Here is a 27,231-nt window from a genome sequence, read left to right as displayed (position 1 = left end):
AATTCCCACGTACCCCTGTAATACACGTACCCTGGCTAATCGCGTGTTTAACTTCACGCGTACCCCTGTCATACACGTATCCTGGCTAATCGCATGTAAAACTTCCCGCGTAACCCTGATATGAACGTTACCCGCTTTGCGGTTCCTTGTTTGGCAGCCCTGTAAACTGGTCCAGGGTTAGCGCAGCCGTTTGCGATGATTTAGCGATTTTGATGGCTTTTCCTTGCGCGAGGGCGTTCTTGGCGGCGTTACTGGTGCTGCTGCAGGGTCGCTGCGATACTCTGCGCCACGGCTGGTTTGGGAGCCTAAAATCCATGCACGGAAATCGGTTTTGGCGCACGCGCCTGGCGCAGACAATTGCACGCAGACACTCTGTGCCAGCCGCTTGCGACACTTTTCTGCGAAATTCTATGAATTACCCTGTTTGTCGCTGCTTTAGGCACACTGCGGTTTTGTAACATGCACAAGTCACCTATCCTTCAAAAGGTCTGCCTGTGCTCTTTCAAAAAATGTATACTTGCCATTCTTCACCACATGCGTTTTCCTTATTTTCAAATGCTAAGTACATCTGTTTGGACAGCATATAAATCCTGTGTACCATGGCTCTGTTTTTGGCTCGTGGTATTGCTTGTTTTGTGACACATTACCAGAAATGTGTGATTTCCTAACTGGAAGAGTCGGGGAATGTAGCCGTGCATTGCTTTTCTCAATATTCACAGAAACCATTACGTTACCAGTCCAAACATGTCTAGCACATACTTTTTTTTCCCACTCACTTTTCAATTTTTTTCCCAAATTATAAAAATGTTAGGTACATAGTCGTTGCCTGACCTGCACAAATCACCCCTTCCTGAACATAGACTGAATGTATGTCTTTCTGGGTTCCCATCAAGCTTTCCTACCCTCGCCTTCCATTCCTTCCAAGCAGGTCCTATAAAAAAATATGGTAAAACCACCTACCTCGCACAAAACTGATGGCAACCTTATAAAAAAATGTTTTTTTGATTCCACTCAACCTGTTCTTGAAAGCTTGGAAAATGGTGAATTCAGAACCTCAAACCATTTGTTTCTAGCTCTTACAAGAAAACAAAAAAAACCACAGGCTTCTTTGTACATCATTTTATTGGAATTTTCTGAAAAAACCCAAAATGTGCTCTTTTTTTGTTATTTTCTCCCCCCCCCCAAGACTAAACTGGGATTCCTTGGAGGCGTTATGACCGCCTACATGTGGGGAAAAAAGGGGCATAATTTGGCCAAGATATCTCTTGTAACAAAAAAGTTACAAGGGATTCAATGCAGCACACCGAAATCTCCAAAAAAGGGCTCAGCACTAGGAGGGAAAACCCTCAGCAGTTAAGGGGTTAAACCATTACCGCATATTGATATGTTTTATATTGTCAATCTGGATCAGATTATCTGTCTGCTTGTGCACCGTTTTCCAGCCTCTTTGGATTATCATATAAGTCTGAAATGTGTGCAACATCGCACATGGCGTGTTGTCATAATTTACTCTGCCTTCTGCGGCCCCCGGGTACAGTACCCGGGAGGATCCCATGCAGCTTGCGAACTGTGCGGTATGATGTGGAGTGCCAGGTGAGCATATGCCCTATTATTGAATGCAAGAATGAAGTCATGTGTGTGCCATGTGCAGGATCACATTATCCTGTGGGATAGCATTATTGTGTGAGTAAGGGAAGGCCACATCAGCATGGACGTTCTGAGAAAGTGAAAACATTTTTTGCCTTGGAATTGTAATTGGCAATTTATAACGCGCTTAATACCCACAGGATTCTAAGCGCGGAATACGGGGATTGAACCTGTTGCTCCGCGTCATCTTGCTTCCAAGGTGAGCCCATTGCCCCAGAGCTATCCTCCCCTCCCTCCCGGAATAACTTCCACGGTCATGCACCAGGTACTCCATTTAATGTGTCCAAAAATAGGACTACTCAAAAGAACGTATACATAGTACTAGTTTAATGTTTAAGAAAAAGTGATATTCCATCAACACCTTGTTAATCCAATGGCTTTAAAATCAAACATTAAACAGTAAATCCAAATATTGTTACAATTACATTTCATCACATGATATTATAAATAGTGATCCTGCTAGTTCCATTGAGTTGTGTATATTTCCATGTATTATTTTTCACTGAATTGATGTCTCTAGGCGTTTCAAGTCTATGACTCTCCTTCAGGAAAAGACCACAAATTCTTTCTCTGAAAAGTACGTATTTATAGGAATAATTGCTATATAAGTCAGAAGGGAATTGCCATAGCATTTCGGTGCTGGACTGCCCACGTGGGCGGGACAAAGACTGATATGCAAATGGATATTTCCCATCTGTGAAAGGAACAGTGAGCAAAAAGCGATGGCTGCGAACTCTCATAGTGGGAAGAAACCACAGAACCGGTTATTATGGCGTGTTCTTTCTGGAGAGGGGTGCCTGCTACCTTTATATGAAGAATGTTATTATAGGAGTTGATGATACATTTACTCACGTGTATATATAGTCCTGCTTGCATTTCACAATGTAATGCTCCACCATCTGATTTGGATTCTGCAATTGAACGCAAGCGTAAGAAAATGTTTTTGTGACTATCGTATCAAAACAGTAAATATATATATATAAAGTAAGGTAGTGTAATACTTACGCGTAAGAAGGAATAGTTGTTGTGGAATGTGCCACTGGCATTTCTATTCAATATGTAAGAGAGTTTCTTTTCATAGGTAAAGTCTCTCAGCTTATTAACTGCTGATAAGCAGTGTCAATGGTTTTGTGTAAACATGTGTCATGAGGACTTGCACATAGGGCATTTTACTTGATTTTTTGTAATCTTTGTGTTGTCATGTAGAATCGGTTATATATTGTATTTTTGCAAGAAACTCCTCTTTTTCGGGGCTACACGTTGCTGGAGTAATCAGAATAATTTGATTTTCGGTGATGCTAAAAACAAAGATGATTTATTTGTTTGCTTGTAAAACACACTGCATCACACTCGTTAACCCATTCCCTCCCTACTAACCCGACCCGCTAGGATTTCTATATGGAACCGGCCACTTGAGCATAAAAGCTTCAAGAATGTTTGATTAGTGTTACGAAATATGTTCTCTTTTGCACCTTTCCCTCCATTGACTTTAATGGGACACCCTTCTGTCTGCTTCTTTTGTAACCTGTCCTGCCTTTTTGAAGGGAAGAAAAGCCCTCAGCTTCACTTGGCCTTTTAAACATTATTGTGGTAAAACTGAGTAGTCCTAAGACTAGTCAGTGCTGAGTGACTATGGGCCTCATTACGAGTTTGGTGCAGAAAACAAAATGTTGGTAATTCTGTTTTCGCCACTTTTTTGGGCTGTAACAGAATTATTGCTGTTTTAACTGCATTGCCGTATTCTGAGTTTAACTTCCTGTTAAATCGTCCACTTTTCCTCCAACAATTCTATAATTCTGCATGGGGTTTTATGTACTCCAAAAATGGGAATTTACACCGCGTTACCACTGTAAAGACTGGAGGGGGTGCCTGTACTCCTGCTCTCTATATGGCAGAGGAGAGGGACAGAGGACCACAGCTAAGACTCTCTATTATTGGTATTGTAGTCGAGCAATCAAGGCTTAGCTCTCAGGAGGTGATGCAGGCTGGGTCTTAAGTACAGTGTAGTTCCCAAGCACCCACACAGGAATGTCCACACTGTATTAGTGAAAACACAGTATTTATATAATTAATGTTCAAGGTTATATACACAATCACAATAACTCACTGTGCTCAGTTAAACTACAGTGGCAAATATATACACCGTTCTTCATGGTACCACAATTACTATCAGATTTCATTAAAGTGCATCAACTGTACGGTGGTCAAATGTTACACAAATCAATTAATAAAGGTAACCAACAATAGATATAGGAGAAAAGCAGTTGGTTAGAACAATAGGCAATATACAGGCCCCGTTTACCTAGGCACAGCTCTGTGCGAGGATCCCCCCACCTGGGCAACCTGTAAAATAAAGGTATACTACAAGCCCAGTCCATATATTGTTCACAAGAGTCTTATTTCCTTCTAACTAGTTCCACAACTCCAATGTACCTGGAACAGCAGAGTTCGACGTCGGGTCGATGACGGATCCTTCTTGAGTGGCTCCCTTTAAGGCAGGAGCCATGGATTGTCGAGATCCCACAAGGAAAAAGGGTGAAAACTGTTGTTGTGGCAGCAGCTTCGGTTCTTGCGTTGCTCGTTGAAGATCGGTTGAAAACATCCTGCAAGCTGAGGCGTGCGGTGCACCCTCAACGACGAGTGTTCATTGCCGCAAAGAGTCAATGAAGAACTTTGGCCCAGCAATGGCATTGGGTTGTCGGCATCACTGCGGCTCCAGTCGGCAACTGTTGTCGTTGACGGTGATGGATTTCAATGTCCGGGCGCTTCTCTTCGTGATTCCGCTGTGGTCCCTGTCTCCAGTCAGCAGCCTTCCATAGGTCTATCTACCAGGGGGTTTTGGCAAAGATCAACTGGTGCACAATGGTCCCTCGTAGCTCGGGGAGAGGTCTCCTAGCAAGGTCCTCTCTTGGATCAGTTCCTTGAAGGCACAGCAGCTTTCAGATTTGCGAAGGACAGCAGCAGCGGTTCTTCTTCTTCCAGTGAGCTTCAAAGTTAAGCATTAGTTACGGCGTCGTATTCGATGTCAGTTTCTACTTCAGCCTCTGAACGATTTCTACCAGTGAGAGGTCCCCAGATATACTATTTGGTCTCTCATTCATTCTGCTGGGTCACACTCAGGCAACTAATCACTCAGAAGGGCATTCAGGCAGGCAGACAGCCAATCAGGTGCATAGTACATTCAGGCCATTCACTTCTCTCCAGACACTCACAACAAGTAATGTGTATTGGGACAAGTACCGAGCCATTCAGCACTCCACACTGCATTCATACCATTTTCGGGTAGGGCTCTTTCAGTCATTGTGTCACACACCAGATACTAGACACCCATAACAGAGCATGCGTATTCATCACACACTCCATTCACCCAGGTCCCACCCCACGGGCGTAGCCACAACATACAGTCATTGGGAAGGCTCTAGCCGGTCTGGCCTGGACTTTCCTACAGTACCATATATGGAACTTCCACCCAACAGCCAGTCAGGGGGAAGGGACAGAGACAGGGCTTCCTGGGACTTCGAGAAACGAGGTAACAGGCAATGGAAACCAAGCAGCCACAGGGACAAAATGGAGGATGCTCAGGACACCTGTCAATTCAGCACGGAGCTGCCACCAGCCCGTACCCTGCTCTGTGGGCCACACACAGGTGCCCAAAAACATACACTAGGAGTACAGGGTTGTACTCCCACCCAAGGGTGCCATAAGGTTATCCCAAGGGTCTGTTCACCAAACCAAAAGAGAGAGCTGCACCGCCAGCAGTACCACATGCACTCCTGCACAGAAAACATGACCGCACACACAATAAAAAGTTATAAAGCACAAGGATACGGAGGCCCTGTCCCTCCGATGAATTTCCAGCATCACAACCACCATTTGTAATCCTGCAGTAAGTCAACGGCACCAAATGGTGGTAACAGTAAATGATTTTGATGGTATTTTGGCATATTTACCATTGAAATACTGCCAAACTCATAATGAGACCCCATTACATTATTTATATAGCGCCAAAAAGCAGGCCTATAGGCATAAGGGCGCAGAACAGAAAACAAAATTAAGCAAAGAACCACAGGTCAGGTGCAGCACAGGAAGGAGAACACCTCATGCAAAAATATGGGGTTTCAGAGAGCATTTGAAGGTATGTAGTGTAGGTGTAAGGCAAGGACCTTGAGGGACGCCATATTGGATCTTCACCGGCTCAGCACATCCATCCCCGCTGGAGACTCTAGCAGAACTATTATCAAGAGAGAAATTAACCCAACCTGCAGCAGATGAGGAAAAGCCAGCTACCTGCGGGAGCCTCTCCGCGAACAGTGCGTGGTCAACAAGATCAAATTCTGCAGAGAGCTCCAATAGCATTAGAAGAATGGCCCTGCCCATTATCCATGATGCGATTTTAAGTCCAGTAAAGCCAACTCGCTGCCATGAGCTGAACGAAACCCAGATTGCCTTTTTCCCAGGATGTTATTGGCAATAAGGTGATCCTGCACCTGCAAATATGCGACCCTCTCCGAGATTTTAGGAAAGAAGGAAAGGAATGTTAGTAGTTGGTCTATATATAGTAAGTCATCACTAATGAATGCAGTTTTTCTTTTTATCAATGGAGATTTCAAAGACTGCTTAATGCAGTCAGGAACCATGGCACTCCACAAGTGACTGATTCACAAATGTTGTTATAGATAATATGAACGATGGCAAGCAGTCCTTTACCACTACTGCTGGTCAGACATCTCCCTTACAGCTACTTGACTTAACCTGCCTGACAATCTTCATCCTTTCAGCCGCAATGATTGGTCTGAACTCAGGAGTTTGCATAACATTACATGAGACATCCACCCCTGCCAATGTCTTTTTGCCATCATTATTCTCCCTCATGCAGCACAGTTTCACAAACATAGATTCCTGTATTGAAGTGCACAATGAGCTGTTCTTAACAATCACTGTTGACTGTTTAGGACAAGGATTCTCAAATTATCTCAGCACTCTGAAAAGCACCCTCGTGTCAGAAGCAGAATTCAGAATCCACATGTTGTAGTCAGAGGGGGTCATTCCGAGTTGGGTGGTAAGGGTTTATGGGCAGCGGTAAGGATGCCGCTGCCGGTAAACCCTTACTGCCCTATTCCTAGGCCCCTTAGCGGGTCCCAGCAGGTACGGCTGGTCTGACCAGCCGTTCTCTGCTGGTCCTGTTAAGGGACCTTGGAGCTAATGACGGGCCCGCTATTTGCGGGCCCATTATTAGCGCCTTCCCCATTCCCATGTAGCCCTATGGAGGCTCAAATGGGAATGGGGAATGGTTTACTGAATGGGTACTTACCGGGTCCTCCAAGGTCGGAATGACCCGGTAAGTCCCCATTCAGTCAGACCGGACCCAGACCCGGGTTTGGAGGCAGCCATGGCACTAATAGCGCCATGGCTACCTCCAAACTCATAATGACCCCCATTGTCTCTCTTTTGGAATTTCTGTGTTGTGTTAACTGCACACAGCACCTTACTGTGCATTACAATGGCGATACTTTGTATTGAGTTTTTGGTTGATGGCTTTAGTATAAGTTGCTCTGGAGGGCGACACCTTACAATTCCTTGAATTGGTATCAATTTGAGTTGGCAATCTAATGCCGTATCTTTGAGGCCATAGGATAAGTTCAAAGATGTTGCAGGTCACTGGGCCTCATTACCCGGTAGGCGGTGAGCCATGGCGCTATTAGTAAAATAGTAAAATACCGGCACCGCCTTGGCGGAAAGGGGAAAGGGGCAGAAAGGGGATTTACCGCCCCATTCCAAGATTGGAGGGGCGGTAAATCCCCTTTCCGCCATTGCCCTTCCCCATTCCCATTTCTGCCCCATAGGGCTCTATGGGAATGGGGAAGGCGCTAATTACGGCACCGCAAAAGCAGGCGTTAAATCCCCCAACCCGCAAAGGGACCTCGTAGTAAGGCGGTAGGGATTTACCGGTACCGGTATTTTACCGATACCGGTAAATCCCTACCGCCATCCGTGTAATGAGGCCCACTGTATCCAGACGGTAATAAAGCCTCACTGTCACCATAAACAGTGTAAAAAAGCAAAGAATGCAGGACTCCGCGCTATCAATATGTGTGTATATTTAATAATATTGCATAATCACACATTAAAAAAGAAGCCCATGTATGATAACATGTTTCGGCTCTGCTGAGTCTTTTTCAAATCTGGGCTACATAATATTCCACAACAAATCACCATACGTAAATAACATAATATTGTAATAAAAAGTATATATAATTCACACGAAAACATGACATAAATATACAAATAGTTATAAGGTCATATTGCACGTTGCATTATTCCATCCTGCCGCAATAAGACAAAAGATATCATAGTAATAAGCGTATAGCGAGTAGACAGAGAACCAAGGATTGGTGAAAGGGAGGATTCAAGGGTGTAGAAAAAGCAAAAAACCCATCAAAGATGAATATTAATTTCAAAAGATCAAAACATAAATAGACAGAACAAAAGAGAAAAAATCAAAAAATTAATAGTTATTTTGAAATCGTGGTAACAAATCCATACTGGTCGACTGACCCTTATAATATCCTGAAACAAAATCAATCAGATGTCCTTACCCGTATTTGCATATAATCAATCCATAGGACTGATGTCCCTGTAGTAGTAACAGGGTTATATCCCCAGTATAGAGTCTGAAATTAAATAAATGTGAAATCAGGTTTGTCATGGTATAATTATAAAATGTATACTCATTATTGGAATGAAAATCCACAAAAGAATTGTTTTTTATTTTTGTATTTTTTATTTGTTCTTGATTCTATTGCAAAGTAACAGAACCTTTACAAAATTGAGATGACAGATAATCATTACAATATAATTCATACAAAAATGTAAAATCATTATTCAATAAAACTTCATAATAAAACATTTCCTGTACCAAAACAAGACAAAGATTAGATTTACAAAATAGAAACAAACATACTCAGGTTAAAAAGAGAAGAAAATACAACATCAATAGTATATCTCTTCGCCCGATTTGGTGGGTTTACCTATACAGTTTGTCAAACATCGGTATTGGCATGATTGTCTAATTCCTTTTCTATCAGTATGCAAAATCTCGTTAAGGCATAAATGAGAGGTTTGTGATTGCCTTGCATCATTCGAGCCCATAGGAATAATAAACAATCAGTATAATTGATATTCACAAATTCCATGAGTAAAACAGTTCTTGAATGTTTAAAATAAGGACAATATAAAATCAGATGTTTTAATGTTTCTATGGTTTCAGTACACGTGGGAAATATACAATGCTTGTTTTCAATGCTCGTCTTCCAGCCCAATTCGAAATTCTTTCTTTGGTATATAGTAAATTAAATTTAAACCGTAGAAAGGCCTTGCGGGTATAATTACAAGGAAATAGAGTGATATGGTCGTATCTGGGTGTGCGTTTTTTTGTGAATAGATAGTACTCCTTGTAGAGTTTGTATGACCCTATTTGGTGGATAGTTGTGCACCAGTCAAGTTCAAACAACTTTTTTTTGGCATAAGCAGGTCTAATATAAACATCATCCACTGTAATGTTGGCATCATTCAGAATAACATGTATTCTTGTCAGATATTGGTCCATGGGGGTCGTTGGCCTTAAGTCAATTGTTTGCTTCATATCCACACATAGGGAATTCGCCCTAGGATAAATTATTTTTGCGAAATTTGTAAGGAGTCGCCATTTCCAGCGAGTGGATAATGCTATTAGGCCTAGCTCGTGCCTTAAGACTGCGTTAGGCAGTGACATTGGAAGGGACATTGCGCGTTTCAAGGATTTCCCTTGTAATTGATCCAAGATCGCACCCATTTCGCCCAAACATATATCCACTGAATAAAGAATAACTCTTTTGATTTTCAGCGTGAAGAACTCGATGAAAGGAGTTAATGAGAACTTGCAGTATTCCGCGTATATTATTTTTAACTGTGATGTGAGTGGTCTGATCTTGTTGTTTAATAGGTCAGTCCACATTTTAATGGAGTTTTTCTCGGATAGATAGTACACTAGGTAAATCGTATCTATATGAGAGGGGATGATAGTTTGCATAATATACCATTGGAATTTTCCAGTTTTCTTCTGAACACCAAATTTCATCACTGCTGTTTTGGCAGGATTGGGAGTTAGATTATGTGCTATTGCAAACTCTTCGAATAATCATAGTTTAAATTGGAGGCCTGCAGGAGTAGGATCAAATAGAATGATATCATCTGCAAAGGCGAGCCAATTTAATCGGATAAGCCCGATTTTCCCAGAGAACAAGTTTTTCTCATCCCAGCCTTTGTCGAGGTCTGCCAGGTACAAGTTGAAAAAGGTAGCAGCAAAATTACAGCCTTGCTTTAAGCCTATTTCAGTGCAGATTGGTTTGGTTGTACGGCCTTCTGAAGTGAGTTTGATTTTATAGGAGGTGTTGGTGTGCAAAGCAATGAACCAATATATCAGCACTGGCGGTATTCCCATTTCAGTTAGTTTGACCCATAATAGATTCCGTGTCACAGTATCGAAAGCTGAAGTCATATCGATAAGGGCAATACAAACTGGATTTGCAGATGTTTGTTTTGCTCCTGCGATGGTAAATGCCATTATCATGGCATTGAGCGAGGTACTCATCCCTTTCCTGAACCCAGTTTGATATTTAGAGTATAACTCATGCATTTCGATATGTTTTTCGAGATCATAGAGAAGAAGAATTGCGAAGAGTTTTGCTTCTGTATCAATTAGGGCGATAGGCCGGTAGTTCTGTGGCAAGGAAGGGTCTCCTTTTTTGAATATCGGTATGATATTAGCCGAGAGCCAAGAAGCAGGAATAATTCCTGAGTTGAGAATGGCCTGAAATTTAGTTTTTATAATCGTAGCCCATAAATCCGGATCTGCTTTGTACAGGCAGCGGGGAAAGCCATCTGGACCGGCTGATTTAGAATAGTTAAGTTTCGAAATAGCCCACTTAATATCAGCAATGGTCCAATTCAAACGGGGAAGGTCTTGATATAGTAAAGAGGTTGTACGAATATTCAGAAACTGATAAGGGATCCGAAATTTGTTTATGATATGGGTGTGCCAAGTAGATTCAGATATGGCATTAGGAGCTGAGAGTGGCACTTGATTATGGTTGGTTTTGATAGTTCGCCAAATGGTTCGTGTATCGTGGGCTGTTATGGCTCTAATAAGGTTACAGTTAAGTTCATTGGGTCTTAGTATACTTGTGTTTTATGTTTTGTTTGAATGAATCCGTGATTCAATTTCGCTGTATTTGATACGTTTCGCGGGATAAATCATTGTTTTTTTTCAAGTCTCTAAGGGCCTTGTTTTTTTCTTGCTTCTGAGTTTTGCAGAGAGGGTAAAATAAATGTCGATGTTTGGCGACAGTACTTTTTTTTTTAACTAAAATGTAATAATGCAACATGAATTATTTCAGCGTAAATTAACTCCATAGCACTATTGGGGGTTTCCTCTGAGATGTGGCGATTGGCAATGGCCAGCGTTACATATTGTACAAATTGTTTGCATAGAACTTGACTCCATCTCAGAGAAACCTGCGGGCGATCTATTTCGCACAACATTGTAGAAGGATCAACTGCCAAAATAGGGAAATTAATTTTTAACTTGCCTGGCATTTGTGCGTGGTCACCATATGACATTGGGGGGATTTTTAGCGGCGCCGATGTTACAAGCAGATTGTGAGTGACGAATATAAAATCAATCGTTGAGGATTTTACGTCTCTTGACCATGTAATCCAGTTGGATTTTTGGTCAGGTGTAATAATGTCCAGGTCCCAATCTTTTAAAAAGTTCCTCCATATGGTGCCTCTGCGCTTTGATAGTATATTACTTTTGCAGCCTCTAAGCTCATTGTTGGTCCTACAATCACAATTAAAATCGCCTCCTAGTATTATTTCAATATTTTGGTATTCATGAGTTACAAATTCTAGGCAATTCTCAACCACGTTAATCATCTCATCAATTGGAGTGTGCACCGGATTCCAATAAATTGTGATTACAATTAGGTGGCGATACTTATAGATATTTGTCTTTAACAATATTGCGAGCAAATTGTTGGCCTTCCAAACAATATTGGAACTAAACATTAGGGCATTATCTACTGCTATCAAGATGCCTCCAGAGGAGCGACCAGCAGAAGATCGTGTGGCCGGTAAGCAGTGCGTTGTATAGTCAGGTAACGAAAAAGCAATGGTTTTCATGGTTTCTTGTATCATTAATATTGATGGACGGTTATCACAATCTATCGTTGAGTGCCATTTCATAAGATTGTGATAGCCGCATGAATTCCAAGATAGAAAAGTTAGGAACGTTTTTGTGGGCAGCTACGATGTAGAATATGGTTCCCTGGATTTGAAAAGGGAGTTGAGCATTGGGGCTAGCCACGGGAGATCATGAGAAATGCCCGCTTTATTTAGTAATTCGTTGATAGCTGCATTTGCATCCTAGTTTTAGGTAGCAGAGCAGATCGTGATTCAGGAATAGAAGCCTGAGGGCATTTATACTCAAGGAATTTCATTGCTTCTTGTTCATTTTCCATTGTGTTTAGGACAAGGCCTTCTTCTTTTATACCTTCCCTATTGAACCATAGGTATTTCATGACAGCTTCAGAGGACAAGTAACACACAGCACGGTAGTTGTTTTCTGTAGATATTGATACTCTCAGGATATCCTCTCATTTAAACATCCGTAATTGAGGGATTCGACTGAAGAGTATTCGAAGAAAAGCTCGATTAATGCAATTTATCCCAAGTAATTTGCACTTTCCTTCGAGCCCTATTAGATGGTGTTTTTCCGTGGTGGTGTGTTGGATCTTATCAGGGGGTCGATCGAACGATTTTATATGAGGATCAGAGGTGTTATCAAGAGAGGGGACATGATTGTTCGAACTGATCGGGTTTGGACTTGATAGTTCATTGTCCAGGCTGGCTTTGCTGGATCTCTCGTAAAGTTCTTTCCTCAGAATGTCTAAAATATCGTGATGAGTTAGCATTGTGGAGGTTTGAGCTTCTAAGATAGATCTATGTAGTGCAGGGCCATGCACCAATGTGCAATTGTGATCAGAGGATGGTGGTGCGCTAGGCAGGTTCTGATTAGTTGTAGGCAAGGAAAGGGATTCTGTGAGTAGTAGTGTTGTAAGAGATGTTACTTTACCTCCTCCGTTAACTACTATCTCTGTATATAATAGGAGGAGAAATATGTTCTATCAATAAGTCTATCATTTTCATTGAGCTGTTGCTTAAATTGGCTTCCCAGCCTTCAGCTAGATCTTTATCCAACTCGTCGTTGAAATGCGACCAGGGAACATCAAAGAGCAGTAGATGGAATAGAAATGATCAAAAAAGAAATTGCGGCAATGAAATCCAATGAAGCTACCAAGATCAAAAGTTATGATAAGATGTATGAACTACTCCAAGTCTACCAAGATGAGGTTAAAATCAGGAAACTAAGAAAATGTTACAGAGATGAACGTGACTATAAGGAAGATCGAGTGTACACATTTCAGACCAAGTATGATCTAAGTTCAAAACCATCTTCAAGGAACTCAACCCCAACACCTCATCAGCCAGTTCAGATGCGGACTCTGAACCAGACAATCAAGCTAGTGAGAGTGCCAGGTCACAGGAACAAGGCGGGTATATGAACCAGATTAAGCGGTACAAGAAAGGCAATCGTAACTTTTCACAGAAAACTGTCCGTTTTCAATTACCAGTGACCACGAAGATTCCGACCCCTGTGCAAGGAGGAGAGGAAGTAGGGGGGGGCAGAAAACAGCGACAACTCAGAGAGGCCAGCTCCAAGGAAACGAGTGGTACTAAGTAACAGAAGATTTGGTTCTAAATCTTTCCAACAGAAATATCTCTCGAGATGAAAGACTACTTCTTAATAAGGGTCTCTCTTTTGCACCTGCATGCAGCTTCAGTCAAGTAGATATTCACATCGACTTGTTTAAATTTATTAGAAAATTGAAATTAAAAAAATTCTTTGCGACTAAAGCTCCTGGTGATTTTAAACCTAAGGAACAACATACACCAATCCGTGACATGTCAATTAAAGACATTGAAGATACCTTTCTAGTACGATCACTGGTAGAGGATGAACAGTATCAAGTTCTGCATTTGTTGGATGACTTCAAAATGCAATCCGACACGTTGACAGTCAAAGAACTTAAAGCCCAATCGAAATTTGTGCCACAATTGGCACCTTATAATGTTATTGATACATTCTATAAAGCAGTTTCACAAGAGTTTTACAATCTAAATCAAGGAAAAACCAAAAATGTGAGAAGAACCAGTAATTTGACAACTTGAGAGAGAACAGCACTTGAGTCACTCAAATCAGATACACAAATAGTGATCAAAGAAGCTGATAAGGGGGTTAACATCGTTATAATGAACAGAGACGACTATCTAGCAATGGCATTTCAACATCTCACAACCCCCGGTTGCTATGTCATAAGAACAGATCATTACAAACAAACAGCACTGGAACAAGTTGAAGCTTACATCCTGATGTGGCAAAGGAAAGGTCCTATTACCGATGAGGAACGTGCCTTCTTATCAATCAAAGAACCAGTGACCCTGACCATGTACCTTTTGCTCAAAATACATAAACACTATGACAATATACCAGAGGGACACCCAATCATGAGTGGGATTGGGTGGACCACTGAGAATATATCGGAATATCTTGATTCCATTCTCAAGCCAAGAGCCAGCTTACTACATTCGTATCTTCAGGACTCTACAAGTCTCATACGGAAACTACAGAGTTTTACATGGCACAACACCTTCCTTCTAGCAACTCTAGATGTGAATGCACTATATACTTCTATTCAGCACAAATGGGCCATGATTGCAATTGACTACACTTTCAGGAATGAATCAGCTTCCTACTACAATCATATTCAGATAATTAAGGAAATGTTGCAGCTTACATTTGATCTCAATGTGTTCACTTTCAACAACCAGGTATACCAACAAACCAAGGGAGTGGCCATGGGCACGAAGTATGCCCCAGCCCTAGCCAACATTTTCATGGGCATGCTTGAAGACAAAGCTGTTTATCCGGAACCGTTCTACAGAGATAAAATCAAGATGTGGACACGGTACATTGATGATGTTTTTTGCATTATTGATGGGAGCATTGATGACTTTCAGGACTTTGTGACATCTTTAAACTCGAACTGCTTCGATATTCAATTCACAGGGGACTGCAACCGATATGAAATCAATTTTTTGGATCTAACAATACACTCAGACGGCCATAAATTACAGACATGGACGTACAGGAAACCAACCGAAGTGAACTCGACACTACATGCTAACAGCTGTCATTTTCATCCGACTATACACAATATACCACTAGGTGAATATATTAGAGCCAGACGTAATTGTCAAAAAGAAACAAAATTTGAAGAGGAATGCACTCTACTGCAACAACGCTTCAGGAAAAGAGGTTACCCTGACAAATCCGTAAGAGCTGCATATAAGAAAACAAAACCTATGAAGCAACAAGATGCTTTGGAGCACCGACCAAAGGACAATTCAAACTCAAGCAGGGCAATAAGTTTCATCACTCAGTATTGCTCTGATCATCATAAAATTCAGAAAATATTGAAAAGACATTGGTATCTATCGAAACTGGATGACCACATTTGCAATTTCGTGGGTGACCGCCCACGTATGACGTACAAAAGACCAAGCACTCTCAAATCCATTCTCAGCCCATCTCTTCTGCCAGATATCATAAGGGAAAATCAAGTCACATGGTTACATAAGAAAGAGCTTGGTTTCAGGAAGTGTGGCATATGCCCGCATTGTTAATATGCACATGATCAAACCATGGTTTTTGTAGACATCAATGGTAAAAATTGGACCATCAAACAGGGGATCAATTGCAAGACAAAATTTGTGGTTTATGGTATTATTTGTGTATGTATGAAAATATATATAGGGAGCACAAAAAGAGAGTTGAGAATCAGAATACTCGAGCATCTGGCAAAAATTGGTAGCCAAGACCCATCTATCCCACTAGCTGAACATTGGCAGAAGATGCACCAATTACATAATAAATTGGAGATTAGATTTATCGGCCTACAACAGGTTACTCTTAATAAAAGAGGTGGGGACAGGTTGAGAATCCTAAGACAAGCTGAGGCACGAGCAATTTGCTATTTCAATTCAACAATCACAGGTCTCAACAGTGACAGTGAAATGGTGTCATTCCTGTAGTGTTAGCCCATTGTAACTTAGCGACTCAGCTCCTGATTACCTGTAGCATATAACAGGTTAATGGGTATAGTTACTTTGACTGAAGTTTCCTATAACAGGTGCATTTTTCAGTAATCTTATTACAATGTATCAGTACATGGTGATTTTCTTAACGATTTCCAGATCTAGGTTCGACAATTCTGAGCACTACTGTATGGCGTGATTGGGTGTGAGCACGTGCTGGGGCATTGATTAGAGTTGTTTCTTACACATTAGAAAGAACATTGTTTATCTTGCTGAGATATTTCCAATATTAGATTTGTACAAATTGGTTTGCTGAAATCACAATGTTTGAAATAATCAATCCAGGGTGATTATAGCCACTTTGGCTTTGGTTGTGAACTTTAGACACCACTCAATAATGGCGGACTCCATCAACAAGATGGACGATAGCCACTGATGCTCTTTTTGTGTCGGTTGCTACTGTAGCGCACCGCTTAACGCGGATCACCATGGCGACGTGACTCACGTTGCCATGGTCACTGTGTTCAACAAAGTTATCAAGATGGCGTACGCAGACTGCTCTGTACTTTGCCGACGCGTGTGACTTTTTCTGCTCGCAGGAATCAGGTAAGCCTAGGAGGCTTTAGACTGGCACTACTCGTATCTTAACGGTTGATTCTATTTACTTTGCAAATTCTGATTATTCATAAGCAGGGCCATACAGGCTCAAGATTTGTCATGTGTAACGCCAGTTCTCTAGTTTGGTCGTAGTCTGTGACTATTTCGAACGCGCTTAATGAAGGATGCCTATCACAGTGCTTGAACACATTTACAATATGGTCCGTAGATGACGGCAGGATGATATTTAAGATTGTGCACACATTAGCTATATGCCCCACACACCCAAGCCCATGGCTAGTTTTATACAATGATGTACTTTATGAAGCGTCAAAACAATACTTTACATGAGTCAAATGCAGGGAGATAATTTTCTTTTGTGGATTTTCATTCCAATAATGAGTATACATTTTATAATTATACCATGACAAACCTGATTTCACATTTATTTAATTTCAGACTCTATACTGGGGATATAACCCCGTTACTACTACAGGGACATCAGTCCTATGGATTGATTATATGCAAATACGGGTAAGTACACCTGATTGATTTTGTTTCAGGATATTATAGGAGTCAGTTGACCAGTATGGATTTGTTACCACGATTTCAAAATGACGATTAATTTTTTGTTTTTTTGTTTTTTGATCTGTCTATTTATGTTTTGATCTTTTGAAATTAATATGCATCTTTGATGGGTTTTTTGCTTTTTCTACACCCTTGAATCCTCCCTTTCACCAATCCTTGTTTCTCTGTCTACTCGCTATACGCTTATTACTATGATATCTATTGTTTTATTGCGGCAGGATGGAATAATGCAACTTGCAATATGACCTTATAACTGTTTGTACATTTATGTCATGTTTTCGTGTGAATTATATATACTTTTTATTACAATAGTATGTTATTTACGTATGGTGATTTGTTGTGGAATATTATGTAGCCCAGATTTGAAAAAGGCTCAGCAGAGCCAAAACATGTTATCATACATGGGCTTCTTTTTTAATGTTTGATTATGCAATATTATTAAATATACACACATTTTGATGGCGCAGAGTCCTGCATTCTTTTTCTTTTTTACAACATTTTTTACAGTTTTTGTATCCTTTTACTTGTGCACTTTTGCGCTTACTGAAATGGCTACTAAAGGTGGCTAGATCCCAAAGATAGCGGTTTTTCGCTTGTTATGTGGCCATATTGTAGTTTGGCCTTTCTGCTGCATTCTCGGGTCAGGAAATCCCTTATAAGGTCATGCACTTCATCTGGAAACCTGCTGTTGTCACTAGCTTGTGACCCTTTGTGTGTGTAAGCCAAGAGGAGGGGGCTAAAATCACATCCCTGGTTCCCTTATAAGGTCATGCACTTCACCTGGAAACCTGCTGTTGTCACTAGCTGGTGAGCCTTTGTGTGTGTAAGCCGAGAGGAGGGGGCTACAATCACATCCCTGGTTCCAGAAAGGTGCAGTTGTGGAATCAGTAGTTGCCCCGATTGGAAAACTACTGGCTGTTTGAAAGAGCCTTACTATTGGTGGGCTTGAACCTGCATCCCACTCCAGCTTTGGATAAGAGGCAGACTCCTGAAGCCATTCTTCAGATCTACGTTGGAGCCAGGATTGCTATGAAGAAGAGCAGTCCACTGATGACCCAAGGATGACTTTTGAATCTGACCAGCATCCTCTCCAATGATTGGTCCTGTGAAGCCCTGCTCCTCTCTATCTCAGTCCGAAGGCTAGCCCAGGGGTAGAATGCATGTCCCAGGTTTGACGATCAAATGTAAGTGCAGAGGGGGCTAGCCACAAGGGACTTTGCACCCAATGTTACCCTGTGGAGGACATGGGGAGGGCATCTTCTCCAACACAGCAAGTTCATTTGCAGTCAGTAGGCTGTGTAGATGCAAGTGGCCCTGTGCTTTGTGTGGTCATCTCTGGCGCGGAATCTCTGCTGGAATCTCGTCGTCACTTTCCGAGTTTACTTTTCTATTGATAACCACATGCGTGAGTCCTTCACTTTTGTATATGATTTCTAATTCTGCTCTTCGCAGTAAATCTGTGGGTGTCCCTGCTAATGGACTCAAACGGAGGCTGAAACGTAACAAACCTATTTTAGCCGGTGACTTGTGGAATTCGTCATGACAGGGTCCACCTCCTTTAGGGCCGCCTAGTGCTTTATGCCTGCATCAGTCAACCTCCTACGCCAACGTAGCGGCTTCTTTTCTGAGGAATGACCTTAGTGGATTGAGCCTGGTCCATGGAGAGCTACATGGGAGGTCTTCTGTTGAGCCTCCTTCACTTCTGGATAATATCTTGGATGCTGAATGAATGTCTTGCTGCCAGCCGACTGCCGAAATCCATAAATCACTTGCATTCCCCTGATACGCTCCTTGGGTTTTAGGAACATTCCTCTGAGCTAATACCTAGCATTTTGAAGAATGGTTCATCTTCTTCATCTGCACCATCGATCTTTTCTCCTTTAAGGTCAGAATCCTCACAATATGACATCACCTTTGGGAGCTAGAGCTATATCGGCTTTAAACTTTGTTTTGAATTCATTTGTTCATTTGTACGAGAACATTAATTCAAATTTGCTCATCAGAAATGTTTGTTAAATACTTTAAATTCCAAAGTTTCTTATATTGAAGGCTTTCTAGCTTCATCTAAGAAAATGACTACTCCTTCTGTATTGCATGATTTGACTTCTGCACAACCTGGTACCTCCGATGGTGAAGAACCTAGAATGGAATCGAAAGTTGAAATAGAACCTATGCCGGATTGTGTTCTAATTGGGTGTACCATAGTTGGAAGATGAGATTCAGGTGCCCATATTATTGTTTGCTTGAAGCTGGCCCCCATGTGCCCATCCCCGATGGCAAAACAGCAGCAAAATTCTTAACGCAAGAAGCTTTTCCCCTGTGATGTGTATGTGAGGTCCTGAGATCTGAAAACGGGCCTCATTATGTAAATGACCTATTTAAAGAAATGACCTCCCTTTTGGGCATAAATCACAAATTATGCTCAGTTTACCACCTGCAAGCCAACAAAATATTGGAGCACCTTAATGCCTTTTAAAACAACGTTTAGCAAAAATATGGGAATCTCTGAAACGTAATTGGCTTTATTATATCCCTATTGCCTTGTTCCCACTCATAAACCAGCCAGGGTTGGAGCACATCTCACACCCCATGTGATTGTAACAAACAGGAGTCTGCACAGTTCCCTCACACCTTCTCACACACAGCCTCTGATGCCCATAAGGCAGCTGACATTTTGCAGGATGGGTTTCAGGGGTACCTTGGGGACATAACCAAATGTATTAAAGTTATATTGCGACAGATCGTGCCGCACCCAAGACCGCCGGCTGCAATGGTGACAGACAATCCAGCATCTGTATGGCAACCACAGTTCTTCATCGGCAACATGGTTTGTATTAGAAGTTTTGTGAGGAACTGGAATGAAAGAAGATTCCAAGGGCCCTGCAAGGTCATCTACGATACTCACACCACTGTTAAAGTTGCAGGTTGGAAGGTGTGGATCCACCTAATGGACATTCAAAATGACAACGGCACCAGCACCCATCCCCAAGAGCAGGGCAAACAAAGCAGGGAGAGCTGAGTGTTTTTCCTATCTCATTGACATTTCTGAAATCACTGTGGTCCGTTGGACGAGTCCACATTAATCTTTTTTCACAGCCTCAAGAAGCAGCGGACATTGTCAGAAGAATTATGTTTTGCATAATTTTCCTGTTTTTCTCTCTTGCTCTTTTTCACGATAGCATGTATTATTTTTATTATTAGGAGTGTAGGGGGGTAATGAAAGTGAATTAGCATATGTATTCGCAAATAGTGTGCCCGTGACCAGAAGAAGAGGGACATTGTGAATCCTGATGACCATTGAAATAGTTTTACAGATATGCATGCCCTCGAAAGAATCGATCTATGGTACAACCACATGAGGGATGTGGGAAGAGAGGAGTAAAACTATTCCTGCTGTATTTGTTCTTTGATACCCCATGCAACTGGCAAACCCAGACTGGTTACACTTAAAGAAATGCTATCTCTAATAGAACAGTGTTTGGTGTACCTTGCCCTCTGTAGGGTGTGTGGGCTGTTTCAGGGACACAGGGTTCAGGCAACATTGATAGAAAACAGTGAGTGTCACTGAAACAGGCAGGAGCAGTTTCATTGCAAAATAAGACCTCAGTTAGAAATGGGAGGCACTATTTTTCACAATAAGTGGGTCCAAGGTCTAATGGGGTGCAAATCAAGAGGACTGGTGGGGTTTTCAGAGGAAGTAGTGGTGCATATCAATACATGTTATGCTTTGTGGGAAAGATATGTTAAATGACTGACATGGATGAAGCAATGTGAGCAACCCACTAAAGTGCTGAAGCTTACACAGCTCTCCTTGTGTTTCATGGACGATGGCAGCGTGCCTGTTGTCACCAATGGACACTGTAACAGAACACTTCATATTCCAGACCTAAATGGGGGAACTGCAGGTCTCATGGATTTCTTTTGGGTATGTCGGAGCCTTGCATACATACAGCTTACACCATTTAATTTCAGAGTGGTGTCTGTTCCCTAGCCACGTTGCATTCCCCTGCCTTAATTGTCCCCGATGCTGATCTTACTCTAATCAATCAGCACCGCCTGTCCAAATCCATGAACCTTATGCATCAGCGGGCCCGCTGATCACTAAGCTTGCACCATCAAAGGCGCTCAAACTATTTGTCCCAACATCCAAATGAGAAACTCGGTGGCATTCCTGAGAAGTACCGGCTGTTCACCAAGACTGAGACTTTCTTCCCCTCTCTGCTCCCTCTAGGAATCAAGGTATCAGCTTACTCTAAAGTGTCTTCAAATCACCCGCTTGGAAATGATACAGCTGATAATTGACACTGAGCACAGCTTGAAGGTGGTTAGAGTGGAACAAAGGGCAATCAGATTAATGACATTTCATAATCGCTATGTACTTGATTTATTTATGGCCTTGGAGGGCGGGATCTGTGCCAAAGTAGGCCCTTCATGTTGTAGATTCATTCCACCCCACGCAGTTGTTGCCCTACACAATCTACATACTGTGATGGAAATGGAAGGTGGGGTGGTGGAGCAAGATTGGTGGTCATCAATATTTGCAAGGATTCCATCATGGTTGAGTCCTGATTGTAAAATAATGTTTCCTGTCCTTGTTCTGGTGCTTGTAATTTTGTGTTCCTGTCAACTGATCGTAGGGTGCTTCACAGAAACGCTGTCCAGAAGAACATGGTTGATATCACTCACACCAAAAGCATGGGAGGCCGCTCCCCTCTTAAAACATGTGGACACACAGACTGATTAATGCAATGGTGAGATTGAACTACAAATGGTAAGACTAGAGCATCCAATTGGTCCCCAGGCGCATGTTTTGACTCCTCACCAGGCCCAGAGAATTATTGGGAGGGGTATGTTAACCCCACAGGAAACTGGTATTTTTGTTTTTTGACATGTAGCCCAGAAGAATATGAACAGCAAGGTGGAGATTTGCGTAATGTTAGTAAGTATTGTGTACCAAAAACTGAATTTGATAAGCAGAAGGAGGTGAGTAGAGTAGTTAATAAACTAACTAAAGGGGGGAATGCTGTAATGCAGACACAGTGTCCCCCATGTGAAGGAAGGTACAGGCTATGGTAGCATGGAGTTGTCATTTAATTTCAGTGCTGGTGCATGTGTCATTTGTTTCAGCATTTCTGCTCACATGTGAATTAGGATTTAGGTTTGCCCCTCAATTCCAGAGAGCATTAGGCTACCGGGTACAGGGTGGGATGGAGGGCTGTAAAAGACATTGGGCCTCATTAGGAGTATGGCGCTAAGGCAACAACAGTGCCTGTATCGCTACCGGCACTGTTGCTACCGTACCTCCATACTATTAGATCTGCTCGCGGGTGCCCTAGCAGCCACATGGTCTGACCAGTTGGCCGTACCGGCACTAGCAAGCAGAACATGATGGTAGAAACGGTACCATTATGAACGGTACCACTGCTAACATCCTCCCCATTCCCATTGAGCCCTATGGGGGCTCAAATGTTAATGGGGATGTACCAGCTCTGGCACCCGTGCAAGGGGAATTACCAGGTCCTCCGAGGTCGGAATGGCCCACTGATTACCCTTTCGCGGGTGCCGGAGCGGATGCAAATTTGGGAGTAGCCTTGCCGGTAAAACCCATTGTTCACTATATGTAGAGTTTAGGGCCCTGCGACTCCCAAGAGGTTGTTGAGTATGTTGTGGAGTGATCTGTTGGTATAAAGAGTAAGTAGGGAAAGGCACTGATGTTTAGGGCCTCTCGCACCACTGACCAGAGTGTTGCCATGTTAGAATTAGGGCCTTGTTGAAGTAGCAGACTTGACTGGTGATGCACTAGGCCACAGTTTCAAGCTCCTGGCATGCTGGTAAATTAGATTGTATTCCTGTTTCCCCCAGCAAGCGTTCAGACTGTCAAGGTTCTTGGATGAAGTGCAAGGGGTTGCATGATTGTTAGTTATTTTAGCAAGAGTTTGCTGTTCCAAGGTGCTCCAGACAAGAAATAGGGTAAGGATATGTTAAAGTTGGATAAATACAATAGCATTGAAGGACACATTTTTTAATGTGAATGGGACCTAGAGTTGGGATGTTTCCAAGGTACTGAATTAGGTTGTGCTTATACTGCCCCCATCGAGGAGTGGCAGGACAATTGAACTGCAGCATATGGATTGAACAGAGCAAAAATACATCTGAGAAATTAGTCCTCAAGAGCAGTATATTGGTTGTGTTTTGTTTTATAAAGCCACCTGTTTCCCAAGAATATGGAAGAATGTGTGCTAGGAAAGCAAAATGTTTCAGGACGGGAGTCGCAAGCAATGTGCTGAATATGCAGCTGCAAAGTCTGAGAACCATCAGGGGTGTGAGACACCGGAATGTGTCTCGCACCGCAAGTCCCTGGGAATCTGCCATCCAGGTGGCCAGGACACAGCCATCGCTATTGGATCCAGTTCCTGGAGGTGGACTAGTGCGGGAGGATCACTTGCATGAGGGAGTGGAAGTGGGACACCGAAAGGCGAGATGCGGTATCCCCCTTCCTTATACCATCTTTTCCCCAACCTAGGATACCTGGAAGTTCAAATCCCCTTCCCCCTTTTCCAACACAGTACACTTTCTCATGGACATTTCATCATGATCGACAACGGACTAACACCAGAGCTGTATACCTGACATGTCCCAACACAAGTCCCAACACAAGGGTCAGGCAATTCAAATTACAATTACATGTCCCAGGAGAATAGCTATCCCCTTCCTTATAACATCTTTTCCCCAATTTAGGATACCTGGAAGCTCAAACCCCCGTCCCCCTTTTCCGACACAGTACACTTTCTCATGGACAATTCATCATGAGCGACAACGGACTAACACCAGAGCTGTATACCTGACATGTCCCAACATAAGTCCCAACACAAGGGTCAGGCAATTACAATTACATGCCCCGGGAGAATAGCTCAGCACAACGTGCTCGCCTTGGAAGCAGGACGACACGAAGCAAAACAGGTTTGATCCCCGGGTCCGCGCTTAGAAACCTCTGGGTATTTAAGCGTGGTATAAATGTGCAACTAAGACAACAACAAAAAATATTACGCAAAAAAAAATAATTCCTGTAACAGCGCCTCGCTGACCGCAAGCTGTGTGATCGCTTTAAAAAAAACTGATAATGGGCACCTGAATCTCATCTTCCCACTATGGTACACACAACTGACTTCTACCCTACTTCCGCACACGCATAAAAGGCGGAGCACCGATGCCCACTCTGGACAAGGCAAAACCTTACGAGATGGCAGTTTAAATCAAGAAGAAAGGCAGCAAGACCAGAGAGGATGACAAAGATGGAATTACCCTTGCCCTTTTTGGAGAAGGTCTGTGACTTTCAAGAGGCCTCGAAACATAAGACCGGGAATTGCAGCTGACGAACAGTGCAGTGTGTGTCAAAAGTACACAGGGCCCTCCCGTATTGATAGCCAAGGCGGGGAGAAGCGATTGCCACTGTGGTACTGCTCTTAACTCCAATACTAAGCAACGCCAGTGAGTTAAGCAAAGCCAGTGAGTTGGAGAAAACTGATAGCAAACCGGACTGTGATACTGTAAACACTGGAGGGGAGTATCTGTACTTCTGCCCTCTATATGGCATAGGTACAGAACACCCCAGCCAAGGTTCTCTATATGGAAGCTATGGACGAGCAACCAAGTCTTAAGCTCTCAGGAGGTGACGCAAGCTGGTTCTTAAGTACAGTGAGTCCCCAAGCCCCCACAAAGGAATGTCCACACACTTGGCCTCATCACGATTTGGGCGGTAATGCTATTACTGCTGCATTTAAGGGTCCCCCAATCACAAGTCTGGCAGCATTTACCCCCAGCTCTAAGCCCATTTTCGGGCATAATTAGCGCAGCGCTATTAGCGCGCTCTACTTGCACCAAAAATGCCCCATTGGGTCCAACGAACCCAATGGGGAATGCCCATTACCGCCCAACCCTTGATCCGGTGCTAATAGCGCCAGACCGGTTGGTGGTAACGCTATTAGCCCGGGCGGTATCCCGGCGGTAATACCACCAGGATACCGCCTAACTTGTGATGAGGCCCACTATGTTATGAGCTAAAACAGTTCTATATATAAAAAATATGCTTCAGAGGTATATACCCAATTCAATAACACACGTTGTACTTGTTACACTCACCTGGTCTCTCCGGGGACCTTGGGGCACGGTTGGAGCCCTCCCTGGATTTGGCTTCCCTGGATCTTGTTTTATCCCCAGCTGCAGCAATTTGGTCTGGTCAGGTTGCTGGCAATGCCCTTGGGGAAAGGTAAGAGGCAGTGAGAATTCTGCGACTGAACTGCGAGCCCCCTCGAACCCCTCATGCTAGAATGAGACGCGCAAGCGTAGTCCCATAGAATCTCACCTGTTATTTTGCAAAGATGAGCTCTCCGTCCTGCTTCTCTTCAGCAGGGGCGCTATAGACAGACGCAGTTGCTTCACTGGTCCATATGCGTAATGGCCCAGACCAGCTGCGACCAATCCTCGTGGGAGGTAAGTGTTGATAAAAATGATTATTGTCCGTATGCTTCTTTAAAGTCTTTCCCAATGATTATTGTCCGTATTCTTAATAATGTCTTTCTTTTCCCCAATAGGTGTTGAAGATGGCTCCGCTGCGTCGCGTTGCTGACAGTGGACCCACGCGGTGTCCGAAAGGGATGGAGCGGACCCCCACTAGAGAGTAAATAAGGTTTCTAAATGAAACACAAGGCTTATATGTTGCGCAGCCAACTGTTAAATGTTTATGCGGTTTCTAACCTGGTGCTGTCTTTATTTCTTGCAGGGACGGCCTGGCGTCGGGATATGGAGAGCGACTATCCGGAAGCTATTTGCAGCTGCGAGATGGAAGAACCACGAGGATGCCTGACGAGAAGAAGACTTCTGCGTGAATGAAGACTTCGACAGGTGAGGAAGAGGCGCCCAGCAGAAGATGGATTTGAGGAGACAGGTAAGGTGCGTGCTGACGATACTGGAGTGAAGCTCGTAGTGCTTCAAGCAGTGGTATGGCTGGTTTCAGGTAAGGTGCGCGCTGCGGATGTCAGGTCGAGATTGGATGCGCTCCGAACGATGGTAAAGCTGGATCCTGGTAAGGTGCGCATTGAAGATGTACAGCTGGAATCAGGTAGGTGCACGCCGAAGATGTGAAGCTGGAATCAGAAGATGCAGGGCTGAAGACAGGTAAGAGCTTCAGACGGCGGTAAGCGCTATGCTGCATACAGCAGATTAACACAAAGCCTCAACATGCGGGTGGGGCCGGCTTAAATAGTCTGGTCCTAGCCACTCCCCTTTAGTTCCTCCTTGTGCCCCCACCTCACCACTCCCATGGATGATTGCACGTGCCTTCCAATGCTTTCTAATGGCCACGCCCGGCCTCGATACACGTGCCTTGGACCCCAAGGTTGTAGAGCACACTTTCTTATGAGCCTGGCACCAAAGGCACGAGGACAGGGTCCATTTGGACCCTTTGGAAGGAGGTAATAAGGGCCCTTGGTTAGTGGCCATGACAGCACTCTGGTAATTCTACAATGACAAATATATACAATTTCTATGTGATACCACAGTTAGGCCTAAGATTCCTTTAAAAGGCATCAACTGCTGCCAGTTATAATGGGCTGCTACCATTGGTGGCAGTACCAGACTGATTTGCATATGGGTGGACCCCTTTTGCAATGGCGCAGACGGGCTAAAAAACTGTGGTGTGGAAGGTTGCCCAGAGCAACCTTCATGGTACAGATTCATTCAAAACCTTCCACCCATCACTTTTGTGGTCAGTTTGTCTCACTATGTGAGAGAGGGTATGCCCAGACGTGGGTCCCTTGCTCGCTGCGCCATAGGGAACCAAGCGGCACCTCATTGAGGAGGCCCAACAAGGCCGAAACCTGTCTGGGGTTGCTTGTGTTTCCGTGCTGAGTGGACCTGACCTAGCAGTTCGGGCTGGGCTGCTACCATTGGTGGCAGTACCAGACTGATTTGCATATGGCTGGACCCCTTTTGCAATGGCGCAGACGGGCTAAAAAACGGTGGTGTGGAAGGTTGCCCAGAGCAACACCAGTGGTACAGATTCATTCAAAACCTTCCACCAACACTTTTGTGGTGGCAGTTATAATGGAGCATACAAATCATGCAGCAAGGTGTATCAACGTAGATAAT

At 43.2% G+C, this 27,231-nt stretch overlaps 1 protein-coding gene across 2 annotated transcripts in view; it reads left to right on the top strand.

Annotated features, from left to right (window-relative positions):
* LOC138498198 (zinc finger protein 84-like) overlaps positions 1-27,231 on the top strand; it is a 213,192-nt gene that overhangs the window by 144,451 nt on the left and 41,510 nt on the right. The window contains exons 2-3 of one of the 2 annotated variants that reach the window (XR_011278715.1): positions 16,957-17,031; positions 17,304-17,544. The gene's annotated coding sequence lies outside the window, so the exon portion shown is untranslated. Of the gene's footprint in view, positions 1-16,956; positions 17,032-17,303; positions 17,545-27,231 lie in introns of those variants that run through there. The other variant, XM_069622075.1, reaches the window with a different exon arrangement.

Source organism: Ambystoma mexicanum, chromosome 5q, assembly GCF_040938575.1.
Source record: "Ambystoma mexicanum isolate Mex_15411 chromosome 5q, UKY_AmexF1_1, whole genome shotgun sequence".
Lineage (NCBI taxonomy): Eukaryota > Metazoa > Chordata > Amphibia > Caudata > Ambystomatidae > Ambystoma > Ambystoma mexicanum.
This window is presented reverse-complemented; position numbering and strand designations above follow the sequence as displayed.